Raw genomic sequence first — 12,725 nt, forward strand, 5'->3', positions numbered from 1 at the left:
TTTGTGGTGGAAGTGGGGAGGGGGGGTTGTCAAGGGGCCAGATCTGCGCTTAGGGAAATTACTTTGGCAACAGCGTAGAATGGACTGGAGGGAGGGGAGAACTGAGGCCAGGGGATAGATTAGGAAGTCTGGGGAAAAGGTGATGCGGGACTGAAGGCAGTAAATACCTAATTAATTATCCGCTTTACAGCGTTTAGATAGATAGCCCTTGAATGTTTGCAGAGTACTCCTCTGGCCCTCGCCACCCCCCGGGAGTTGGGCGCTATGATTATCCCCATTTTGCAGGTGAGGAAACTGAGGCCGGGAGAGTAGAGGTACCAAAAAAGCTCATGAGAGATGTGTTATGAAATAGAAAGACAAAATTATGCAGCCGATTGGGGAAAGTGAGGCTCCCGGGAGAACTGAGAGATTAGGAACCTGAGGGAGGGAACGCTTTAGGGAGAAAGATTCCGAGTTTAGTTTGAGAAAGACCGAGTCTGGCTTTGAAATGTCCGATTGAGGATTGGTAAAGCGAGACCAACTATTTGGAAATGTGGATCAGATCTGGGAGTCTGCATCCAGAGGAGAGTTAAACTCCTCGGGGGAGGGAGAGAGAGAGCATATGGGAGCCTCGGGGAACACCCAGTTAGGGGTCACGATGGGGGTGATGAGTTAGCGAAGGAGACTGGGGAAGAAGGCTTGTCCAGCTTCTTGGGGGACAGCCACGGCGAGAAGACTAAGAAGGAGAACCCCCAAAACCCTGAGAAGAGAGGTGCCCAGCATTGTCCAGTGCTTAGTAGGTCCCTTTTCCGTCTAAATCACATCTTTGGGGAGTTTACCTTGGTATGCAGGTCTACACCTGATTTCTGGTTTGCCCAGAATGTTTTGTCAATTGCTTATAATGTCTTTCTTCCCTATAACTTTAATTCAGCAAGCATTCATTCATTCACTCACTCCCTAAGGGCTTTATTATGAGCCAGGAACAGTCTAGGTGCAGGAGATGACAAACACGAGAAAAGAAACACAGTCCCTTCCTTCAAACCCAAATCACTCTTTTGCCTAAAATCTGCATTCTATCAAAAATGGGGGGGGGGGGGCAGTGATTATTGATTCTCTACTTGCCTTTGCCCATCTCCATTTTCTGTCTCTGTGAAGTTAACTGTGAAACCATATTGGGACACTTCCCAGCAGTTGCTGATATGATTTCTATCTGGGGCTTCTAAAAGACAAGCCAAGTTCTAGAAAAAGTACAGCTTGTTTTTTCACGTGGGGCCTCATTCAATCAAGCCAATGCTCCAAAGGTCTTTGTACCAATGCTGACCAAATGTGGTGGAAAAGAGCAAGGAAATGCCCTTTTGGTTCCTTCTCTAAAACTGATTTGTATTTGAGAAAATGTTTATTTAGCCCAGGAAGTCTTTAAAGGATTAACAGCAATTTTTACATATTAGTATTTCCAGATACCCCAATCAACTTTGATTTTGTATTAGTCTTTTCCCAAAAGGATTCCAAGAATAAAATAGAAAGTGAATTGTGGAGTCTTTTTTATATATTAAGAAAAGAGATACCCAGCATACTAGAAGGGATGTTACAGTTTGGGGGCTCTCCCACTTGGTGTAGCCTCTTCTGCAAAATAGGGACTTTGATTATGATCAAATATCTGGAAGTGGAAGCTCTAGAGAGGGAGCAAGCACTTATTAAGCCCTCGCTATGCACCAGGCACTGTGAGAAGTGTTTTACAAATGTTACCCAATTTTGGTGGTGGGTACTGTTATCTCCATTTTATTCCCTTCAGGAAATTAAAGCAGACAGGGATCTAAGGCTATGGAGCTAATAAGAGTCTGAGGCCAAATTTGGACCCAGTTCCTCCTGGTTTTAATCCTAGAGCTCTGTCCCCTTTCCACTAGATGCCTTAATTAAAGCCTAAAACAGCTATTTTTTTTAAAATATTACTTATAACCAGGAGATTTTCATTCTAACAATAATAATTAATAATAGCATTTATAGAACACATAGTGTTTGCAGAGTGCTTTATATAACATCTCATTTATAAAATATGTAAAATAAATAAATAAAATAATATATATATAAAATAAATTAAATAAAATAAATAAAAAATAAAAAAATAAATGTAAAAATATAAAATATGCTTTTTTTAATTTCTGACCCTATCAAATCATTCTTACCTACATACCCTTTTCATATTCCTAAAATTCACTCTTCACTTCTAAAATAAGGTCATTCTCAAAATCCTCATCTCTTTAAACCCAGTGGAATTGCTTAGCAACTCTGAGAGGGGGAGGGGAAAAGAGAGGAAGACAACAGAAATCCAATCGTGTAACTGGAAAACTTATGTGTAATTTTCTTATTAAAATAAAAAAAAATAAAAAATAAATAACAAAAATCCCCATCTCTTCCTAAAACTGTTGTCCTTTAAGACTTCTTTCCCAAATTTTCTTCTTCATAGTCCTTGTACCCCCACCACCAGCACCAAAGGACCCTCCATTGTAGCAAAATATAGTGAAGCCAAAAAAAAAAATCCCCAATGCATTCATCTGCCAATGTGTGTCTCATCACACCCCTATAGACTATTGTTTACAGGCAGGAGTTTCACCCTCTCTCCTCCTCTAAAGTCCAAATGATCTCATTCTATTTTCCAGTGATGCTACAGCCACACTTCCTTAGATTGCTATTTCCCAAAAGTTCCTAAATTGATATTAGTGGTGGAAACTAGAAGTTGGAAAGAAAAACTGGCTCTCCACTGCTCAAATGCAAATGCTTTCTACATATGTTGAGCTATAAACCATTTGGACTTGGGTATAACCAAAAAAAAAGAGAGAGAGAGAGAGAGAGAGAGAGAGAGAGAGAGAGAGAAGGGGAGAGAGAGAGAGCCATCATTTTCAGCCTAAAGTACATTTTGTTCTTAGATGACTCCAACTCCCCCAAAACGGAAAATTCGAACTAAATTAGGTAAAGGTGTCCATTCAAGAAAAGACATGTTTTTCCATCAGTGTATGGCATCCAAGAAGTTGCAAACGTGGCAAATGCTCGTTCAAATTCTCATCGGATGACTACCTGCCTCCCCTCACCTTCTTCGTAGTTACGGTAGAGTCTGTCAGGAAAAATTTGTCTACTCGAATTGCCTGTTTCAATGAATAAATAATGAATAAAGCCAAATTATAGATAATCTGTCCTGCAATATGATTGGATTTTTTTAACCTCAGTGATCATACTCATATGTGCATTCCATGTGCAAACACTTCCTCCAAATACTGCCCTAATGTTTATCATTCTGAGACCAAGATTGAGGGGAAAGAGAGAAGACAGGGGGTCCCACAATAATTTGATGAAGACACAGCCAGTGAAGATTTCCCAAACTTCTGTCATGTGAAAGAGACTCAGCTTGTTCTACTTAGTCTCAGGGGGCAGAAATAGGAAGCAGGAGGGGGAGAACTTGCAGAGAAGCACACTTCAGATCCATGTAAATAAAAACATTTCTTTTGGATGTAATATCTTTTTTTTCTTTGAAAATATTGAAGGAAAACCTGAATAAGATCTTAGGGCTCTTGTAGTGTGAATTCTCCATCAGGTATCAACAACCAACAAGAGTTTACTTAGCATCTGCTATATGCTGGGAGTCAAAAAAGTTAACATTTTGCTTCATCAATTTGGAACAAAAGAATCTTGGAGAATTATTTCCCTAAAACCACTGGATCAATAGTTCTCCAGGATTAAGTGACTATTATTCTGAATTGATGAAGCAAATGTTAACTCTAACTATACCTCGAGTTGCAAAACTATATTTAATTGAATTGAGAAATTTCCTTGTTCAAAAATTTGATAAATATCACTTCAGAAAATCTTGTGATCACCTAATGCAAATATGAATAACATAGAAATAGGTCTTGATCAATGACACATGTAAAACCCAGTGGAATTGCTCATTGGCTGGGGGGAGGGGAGGGAAAGAACATGAATCATGTAACCATGGAAAAATATTCTAAATTAATTACATAAAATTTTCCAATTAAAAAAAAAAAAGACTCGTGATAAGAGAACCATCTGAAAGCAGGAAAGGACCATCAGTTTGTGAACATTTCTCTCTCAAAGAGATTAATGCTTGAATTTTGGATAATAACAATTTTATAAAAGTTGTAGAGTGTAGACATTAGACTTGGAATCAGTTAGACCAGAGTGTGAATCCTATCTCAGACATTTATTATCAGTGTGACCTTGGGCAAGTTGCTTTACTTCTCTGGGCCTCATTTTTTCCCCTCTAAAATGAGGGGGATTAGATTTGGTGACCTCCAAAGCCACTTCTAGATCTAAATCTTCGATCCCAAGCATTCAAAAATTGGAAATGGGCAAATATCCTAATTTTTAAATGGATTATTGAAACCATAAACCAGTGAGGTGAAGGTTTATTGATCTCTGCTATGAATCTGAAATGGATGATTAAATTTTTTTATTGATTTTGTTTCAACATAACATATAAATGTTCAGTACATTCCCATTTTATCCCTGGGCTCCCACTACTTAAATCCTGAAAAAGAGTTAAGTAACATATTAAAAAGAGATTATTCTAGTAATCCACCTTTAGTAGACTTGCTGGTAGGGAACTGATTTAACTGTTCTGGAAAAGAGTTTGGAAGTTAGAAAAGTCACTAATTTGTTGGTACCATTAGCCCTAGCATCACCATGCTGGGCACATATCCCAAGGAGGTTAAAGAGAAAAAGAAAGGCTCCATACATGCCAAAATATTCATATCAGCACTTTTTGTGGTGGTGAAAAATTCAAAACAAAGTAAGTTTCAATCAATTAGGGAATGACTGAACAAATTATGGCTTATAAATTTAATGGAATATTATTGCATCAAGAAGTTGCTAGATCCCAGCTAAGCTAGAAAGATTTCATGTGAAATGAGCAGAACCAGAGAACAATTGTTACAATGATCGCAACTTTGTAAAGAAACACAATTGTGAGAGGACTGAAGGACTCTCGTAATGCAATGACCAAACATGGCTTCAGAAGGCTGATAAGGAACATATTTCCCAGCTCATGGCAGAGATGTGCTAGACGAGTTGTACAGAATGAGATACATTTTTCAGACAGGCTCAGTATGTGGATTTGTTTTCCTTCATTCTGCTTATTTGTTACAGGTAGGATTTTTCCTTATTGGGGGCAGGGGATTTGGTGGGGAGAGACAGGGTAATGTTAGTCTATGTGCCAAGAAAAAAGAAAAGAAAAACAGAGTAGCAATTAAACATTTAAAAAATACACAGAGGATCCACAGGTGTGGAACGTTGCCTATAATCTTATTTCTTATGTACTTTCATCAGGGTTTTTTTTTTCCTAGTCCTCTTTCTAAAAGCATTCTTTTTTATAAAGCATGGCTTTCTAGAAGGGAGTGGGGAAGGGATGGGGAGAAATCTAGGTGCCAAAATAAAAAAAGCTATCAATAAAAAAAAAATTCTACTTAAAAAAAAAAAGAGTGGAAAGGAGTCCAGAAGGGCTTACAGACAAGCAGGACAGAATTGGGATTGCCATGTGACATTTAATATTACTGGAAATGAAACAAGCTGTACACAATGGAGATTTACAGCATCATCTATAGACTGTTCCTTGGATAAGGAAATGATCGTGTTTGGTATTTGTCAAATTCATAATAAAAAAGAAAGAAAAATATTATTGCACCATAAAAAACAATGAATAGGAGGAATTCAAAGAAACATGGAAAGATATATGGGAACCAACATAGGGTGAAGAAAATAGAATTGAGAACAACATATGTAATATAAAAGAAAACCATACTAAAAAACATCAGAATTCAGATTAATGTAATAAATGACTAATCTTGTTCCTAGGAGACCAATGTGGAGACCTGTTTTCCCTCTCTTGAAAAAAAAATCTATGTATCCACCTCCAGAGAAAGAATTGATTGAATCTGAATGTGGATAAAAGCATACTATTTTTCACTTTATTTTATTTTCTTTGTAATTTTTCTTCTTCCACAACACGATCAATATAGAAATGTTTTGTATGATATCACATGTATAATCTATATAAAATTGCTTCCCTTTCAGAACTCAACAATTTTTTAAATGAATGTTAAAAAATTGTTTTTACATGTAATTAGGGAAATGTAAAATATTATTTTAAATTTTAAAATTATTTTAAATGTGAAAAAAAATATATGTACCTGGTAGGAAAAATAAAATGTTGAAAGATAAAACATACACACACACAAAAGAAGCTATGGACTGCAGCCTCGAATTCTGCATAATTTGTTGAATGCACTCAATTTGTGAATTTGTCTCCTTAACTGTTTTTTGAAAGTGTTTTATTAATGCCTTTTGTCCCTTTTACATCTGTTCTTTTCCATTGATTGTACCCCACCCCCCAGGCTTAACAGAACTCTGGATAAGCATGCCTTATTCCACTCTTTTATCTTTTTCACAAGGCAGGATTCTCCATAGGAGATAGGAGACTAATATTTTTTAAGTATCAATAAAAGCATTTTCAATAAAAGATAATGATTCATGAAGCAGGCAACCTCATATTTGAGTCGTTTGGGGGAATAAGCTACTAGAATGAGTTCAGGTGCACAAAGAGCTGTAGATTCAGCTGGGCTTTCAGATAACTCCCAGCTTTTCCTTTTTGTGCTCCCCGGGATGGCAGGTGGGACCCATCCATTTTTTCTCCTCTGGACTCTCCCCATCATTCATTTTGGTGTCTGTGTCCCCTGGTGCCTCCAACAGTGCACTGAAATGTCTGTGGAAAGAGTTCCTGTCTGGAACATGGTCAACCCGGTTGAAGAGAGGCCATGGACTTGGCTATCTGTAGGCATGATTAGCCAGTCTCTCGTGAATCAGTGTGCAGGAGGCAAAGGTGGACCCAACACTGTAGATTCGGACCTCGGCAGAGGGCCTCCTTACCCATATGGGGTAGGCTGGGGGGTGGGGTGGGGTCTGGAGAAGTTCTTGTTCTGCATTTTATCAATGCCTTGAATTCATTCATATTCATTCATTCAACCCACTCTAGGCCTGGGGGACAGAAACTTGCTCTTTGTTCCCTCCGGAAAAGCTCACCCACCCTCTCCTGGAGCTGGGACCCAACCATAGAGAGGGCACACATCCAACTTCTGGATGGCATGAAGCAAGCTGGGATCACTCGGGTCAGGAGCCAACCAGATTGGGGCGTGCTGAAATAGGAGCTGAGTCTAACCAGAAGAGCCTCATCCCAGGACCCAAGGAGGCCCAAGTGCAGACCTACCTAAAAAATCCTTTGGGGGCTCAGCGAGGTTCCTGTGAAGGAATTTCATGGACCAAAGCTCAAAATAAGCCACCCTTGGGACTTAGCTGTCCGAAAGAACCTGTTCAGTCCTTTGAGGCTGTTTTCTAAGAAATAGAAGGGACTAAAAACGACCAGAATTGCAGCCTGGGGGCCTGGGAGCCAGGGAGGAAAGGTAGAGGCCCGTTAGGAACTGCCCAAGAGGGGGAGGGGGGTTGGAGTCTCCTTCGAGTTTTCCAGCCAAAGATGACCATTTGTCTGCTGTGTTACAGGCTGGATCCTTGCTGGGCTGGCTGTGGGTTGACCGACATGGCCTCTGAAGTCATTTCCAGCTGGGAGCCTCTGTTTCCTCTGCTCGGCAACCCACAGGTGCACTCCCACAGACAAAGCCAGCACCTGGGAAGTTGCCGTCCCCATCCTCATCCCCACCACCTCTCCTCAGCTCTCGTCCCCTCCCCCCCCCCCTTTTCTTTTCCCTTCCACTAGTGCTCCATTCAGGGCTCATTCCAGCTAGTGAGGAAGAAAGGGGAGGGGGAGGAAAGGAAGAGGGAAGGGAGCAAAGTTGGGGAAAAGCCCTGGTGGCCCCTTCCTCCCAGAGGGGGCAGAGCAGGGCCTGTGTGGCTTTGCCAGGCTCCCCCTCGCATTTTTCTGGTGAAGTCTGGGGAGGAGAGGTAAGGGCTGCCTTGTTTCCCAAACTGCCTGAGACTTTCCTCACTTCATCCCAGTTTCTTTGGGCATTTTGATCTGGGATTGGTGGGGCTCCAGCTGCCTCTTTGGTGCCATCGAGACCTAGATGGGCCGGACCCCTCCCCCCTTCCCCTCTCCTCCCCTCCCCTCCCCCTCCCAGTCCAAATCCGAGCAAGGAGGCAGCTTTTTTAAATTCCAACTGATGAGCTTTTGGGTCCTTTCTGGTCTGCAACCACCTCTTCCTGCCCCAACCCCCACCCGGTTTAATGCCTCGGACCGGATTCCTGAGCCAGCAGCGCTGGAGCTCGGGAGTTTTCTCCTCCAGAAGCACAAGACTGGCTGATGACTGAGCTGAAGTTGTAATGCAGGTACTCTGGCCTTCCCAGGGCTGAAGTCTCTGGCTGAGCCCTGACTGCCGACCTGGGCTTCTCCCCAAAGGGAGAGGTTGAGGTTGGAATGGAGGAAGGAAGGGAACCTTGGTGGAGGGCGGAGGATGACCCCCTGATCTCCTGGAAGACACCCTCCAGGACTGGGGAGTAGAGCAGGGAGGGGAGCAGACACAATGCCCTGAGCCTGGACCAGCAGGGACCCTCCCTCCGGCTCCAGGAGAGGCAGCCTAGGAGGACAGTAAAAACAGGAGGGGCCTCCCCGACACCCCTTTCCATGTCCCGACCTGAATTCCTGGATGCTGTCCATAATCCTGATTCAGGTCAATTCAAGTGCCTACAAAGTGCCCTGCACTGTGCTAAGTACGGAGAGCCCAAACCAACAAAAAAAACCCACACCTTGGTCCTGAGGAGAAGCAAACAGCTATGGACATTCAATGCATATGTGCCTGATAAATTGGAGAAAGGTGCTAGCATGAAGGGAAAAGCCTTCTTGAAGGTGGGACTGGAGCTGGATGTTACTGAACATATTGGCAGAATAATAATAATAATAATAATAGTATTAATAAGAGTGAACATTTCCAGAGTGCTTCAGCTGTGCCAGGCACTGTGCAAAGTCCTGGGGACACAGAGAAATTAAAAAAAAAAAAAAAACCACCAAACAAAAAAACCCCACACCTTGGTCCTGAGGAGAAACAAACAGCTATGGATATTCAATGCATATGTGCCTGATAAATTGGAGAAAGGTGCTAGCATGAAGGGAAAAGCCTTCTTGAAGGTGGGACTGGAGCTGGATGTTACTGAACATATTGGCAGAATAATAATAATAATAATAATAATAATAATAATAGTATTGATAAGAGTGAACATTTCCAGAGTGCTTCAGCTGTGCCAGGCACTGTGCAAAGTCCTGGGGACACAGAGAAATTAAAAAAAAAAAAAACCAAACCACCAAACAAAAAAAAAACCCACATCTTGGTCCTGAGGAGAAGCAAACAGCTATGGACATTCAATGCATATGTGCCTGATAAATTGGAGAAAGGTGCTAGCATGAAGGGAAAAGCCTTCTTGAAGGTGGGACTGGAGCTGGATGTTACTGAACATATTGGCAGAATAATAATAATAATAATAATAATAATAATAATAATAATAGTATTGATAAGAGTGAACATTTCCAGGATGCTTCAGCTGTTCCAGGCACTGTGCAAAGTCCTGGGGACACAGAGAAATTAAAAAAAAAAAACCAAACCACCAAACAAAAAAAAACCCACACCTTGGTCCTGAGGAGAAGCAAAACAGCTATGGACATTCAATGCATATGTGCCTGATAAATTGGAGAAAGGTGCTAGCATGAAGGGAAAAGCCTTCTTGAAGGTGGGACTGGAGCTGGATGTTACTGAACATATTGGCAGAATAATAATAATAATAATAATAGTATTGATAAGAGTGAACATTTCCAGAGTGCTTCAGCTGTGCCAGGCACTGTGCAACGTCCTGGGGACACAGAGAAATTAAAAAAAAAAAAAACCAAACCACCAAACAAAAAAAAAACCCACATCTTGGTCCTGAGGAGAAGCAAACAGCTATGGACATTCAATGCATATGTGCCTGATAAATTGGAGAAAGGTGCTAGCATGAAGGGAAAAGCCTTCTTGAAGGTGGGACTGGAGCTGGATGTTACTGAACATATTGGCAGAATAATAATAATAATAATAATAGTATTGATAAGAGTGAACATTTCCAGAGTGCTTCAGCTGTGCCAGGCACTGTGCAAAGTCCTGGGGACACAGAGAAATAAAAAAAAAAACCAAACCACCAAACAAAAAAAAAAACCCACATCTTGGTCCTGAGGAGAAGCAAACAGCTATGGACATTCAATGCATATGTGCCTGATAAATTGGAGAAAGGTGCTAGCATGAAGGGAAAAGCCTTCTTGAAGGTGGGACTGGAGCTGGATGTTACTGAACATATTGGCAGAATAATAATAATAATAATAATAATAATAGTATTGATAAGAGTGAACATTTCCAGGATGCTTCAGCTGTTCCAGGCACTGTGCAAAGTCCTGGGGACACAGAGAAATTAAAAAAAAAAAACCAAACCACCAAACAAAAAAAAACCCCACACCTTGGTCCTGAGGAGAAGCAAACAGCTATGGACATTCAATGCATATGTGCCTGATAAATTGGAGAAAGGTGCTAGCATGAAGGGAAAAGCCTTCTTGAAGGTGGGACTGGAGCTGGATGTTACTGAACATATTGGCAGAATAATAATAATAATAATAATAATAGTATTGATAAGAGTGAACATTTCCAGAGTGCTTCAGCTGTGCCAGGCACTGTGCAAAGTCCTGGGGACACAGAGAAATTAAAAAAAAAAAAACCAAACCACCAAACAAAAAAAAAACCCACACCTTGGTCCTGAGGAGAAGCAAACAGCTATGGACATTCAATGCATATGTGCCTGATAAATTGGAGAAAGGTGCTAGCATGAAGGGAAAAGCCTTCTTGAAGGTGGGACTGGAGCTGGATGTTACTGAACATATTGGCAGAATAATAATAATAATAATAATAATAATAATAGTATTGATAAGAGTGAACATTTCCAGAGTGTTTCAGCTGTGCCAGGCACTGTGCAAAGTATTGGGGACACAGAGAAAGGCCAAAAAAAAAAAAACACCACCAAACAAAAAAAAAACCCACACCTTGGTCCTGAGGAGAAGCAAACAGCTATGGACATTCAATGCATATGTGCCTGATAAATTGGAGAAAGGTGCTAGCATGAAGGGAAAAGCCTTCTTGAAGGTGGGACTGGAGCTGGATGTTACTGAACATATTGGCAGAATAATAATAATAATAATAATAATAATAATAGTATTGATAAGAGTGAACATTTCCAGAGTGTTTCAGCTGTGCCAGGCACTGTGCAAAGTATTGGGGACACAGAGAAAGGCCAAAAAAAAAAAAACACCACCAAACAAAAAAAAAACCCACACCTTGGTCCTGAGGAGAAGCAAACAGCTATGGACATTCAATGCATATGTGCCTGATAAATTGGAGAAAGGTGCTAGCATGAAGGGAAAAACCTTCTTGAAGGTGGGACTGGAGCTGGATGTTACTGAACATATTGGCAGAATAATAATAGTATTGATAAGAGTGAGCATTTCCAGAGTGCTTCAGCTGTGCCAGGCACTGTGCAAAGTCCTGGGGACACAGAGAAATAAAAAAAAAAAAAAAAACCAAACCACCAAACAAAAAAAAACCCCACACCTTGGTCCTGAGGAGAAGCAAACAGCTATAGATATTCAATGCATATGTGCCTGATAAATTGGAGAAAGGTGCTAGGATGAAGGGAAAAGCCTTCTTGAAGAAGGTGGGACTGGAGCTGAGCTGGGATGTTATTGTCTGCATTGGCAGAATAATCATAATAGTAGTGATTTCCGGGGTGCCAGGCACTGTGCTAAGTGCTTTAGGCCGGCACGTGTATCCCTTATGAAGTTAACACCTTCTTGGTGCAGGTACTCCACCACGATTACCCCTTTGGAGCTTTGCCCTCACCTGGGAAAGGAGGTGCTAGTCTGTCCCCATTTTGTCAGGGAGGAACCTGAAGTGAAGTGATTTGCTCAGGGTCAGAGGAACAGCAGAAGTCTAGGGGCAGCCTTGCCCCCCGCGCCTTCTGGTTCCCGGCCACAGTGCCATCTAGGTGCCTTTGTAGATTGTCTGTAGCAGGTAAACATCTGGCTTCGGGAATGAAACGTTTTAGTAACTTCTCACTTCATATTTCTCTTTTCTCCCCCTTCCTGAAATTTCATTTTGAACCCTCGGACCCAGGACCAGAGGAATGCATGTGGGCGGATGGTGGACTCTTTGGATAGCCACGGCACTTATTAGGCACCTCCTGTAATTGTCCCGGCAGTTCTTAGCTTTGGGGATAAGAGGAAAAGCTAAAAGTCTGCTTTTGCCCTCTAGGAATTCCCATTCTAATGGAGAATGGGGCAGTGGGGCAAAGGGGTAAACAAGTATGCACATACGAGATAAATGGGGTGGAATTTTGAGGGGAGGGGGTGGGACTGAAGAGGCCCCTTTGAGGGGGGTTGGGGGAAGCCCGGGAGACAAAGGTGAGCAGATCAGAATATTCCCGGGATGCGGGACTGCCCGAAAAAAAATCTTGGATTTGGGCACTTTAGTAAACTGAGCCCAAACCATTGAGGAGCCCGCCGGCCAGGGTTCCGGAATTGTTGAGTGCATGTGGAGAGGAGTAAAGTGTAAGAAGTCGGGGGAGGGAGGGAAAAGCCCCCGCTGTGCTACGGTTTTCCTTTATTCAAGAATTAGGACTTAACAATTAGCAGGCTTTGAAAAGGGGGGGTCTGACTTCCCTAAACTCTG

Source organism: Monodelphis domestica, chromosome 7 (assembly GCF_027887165.1).
Source record: "Monodelphis domestica isolate mMonDom1 chromosome 7, mMonDom1.pri, whole genome shotgun sequence".
Lineage (NCBI taxonomy): Eukaryota > Metazoa > Chordata > Mammalia > Didelphimorphia > Didelphidae > Monodelphis > Monodelphis domestica.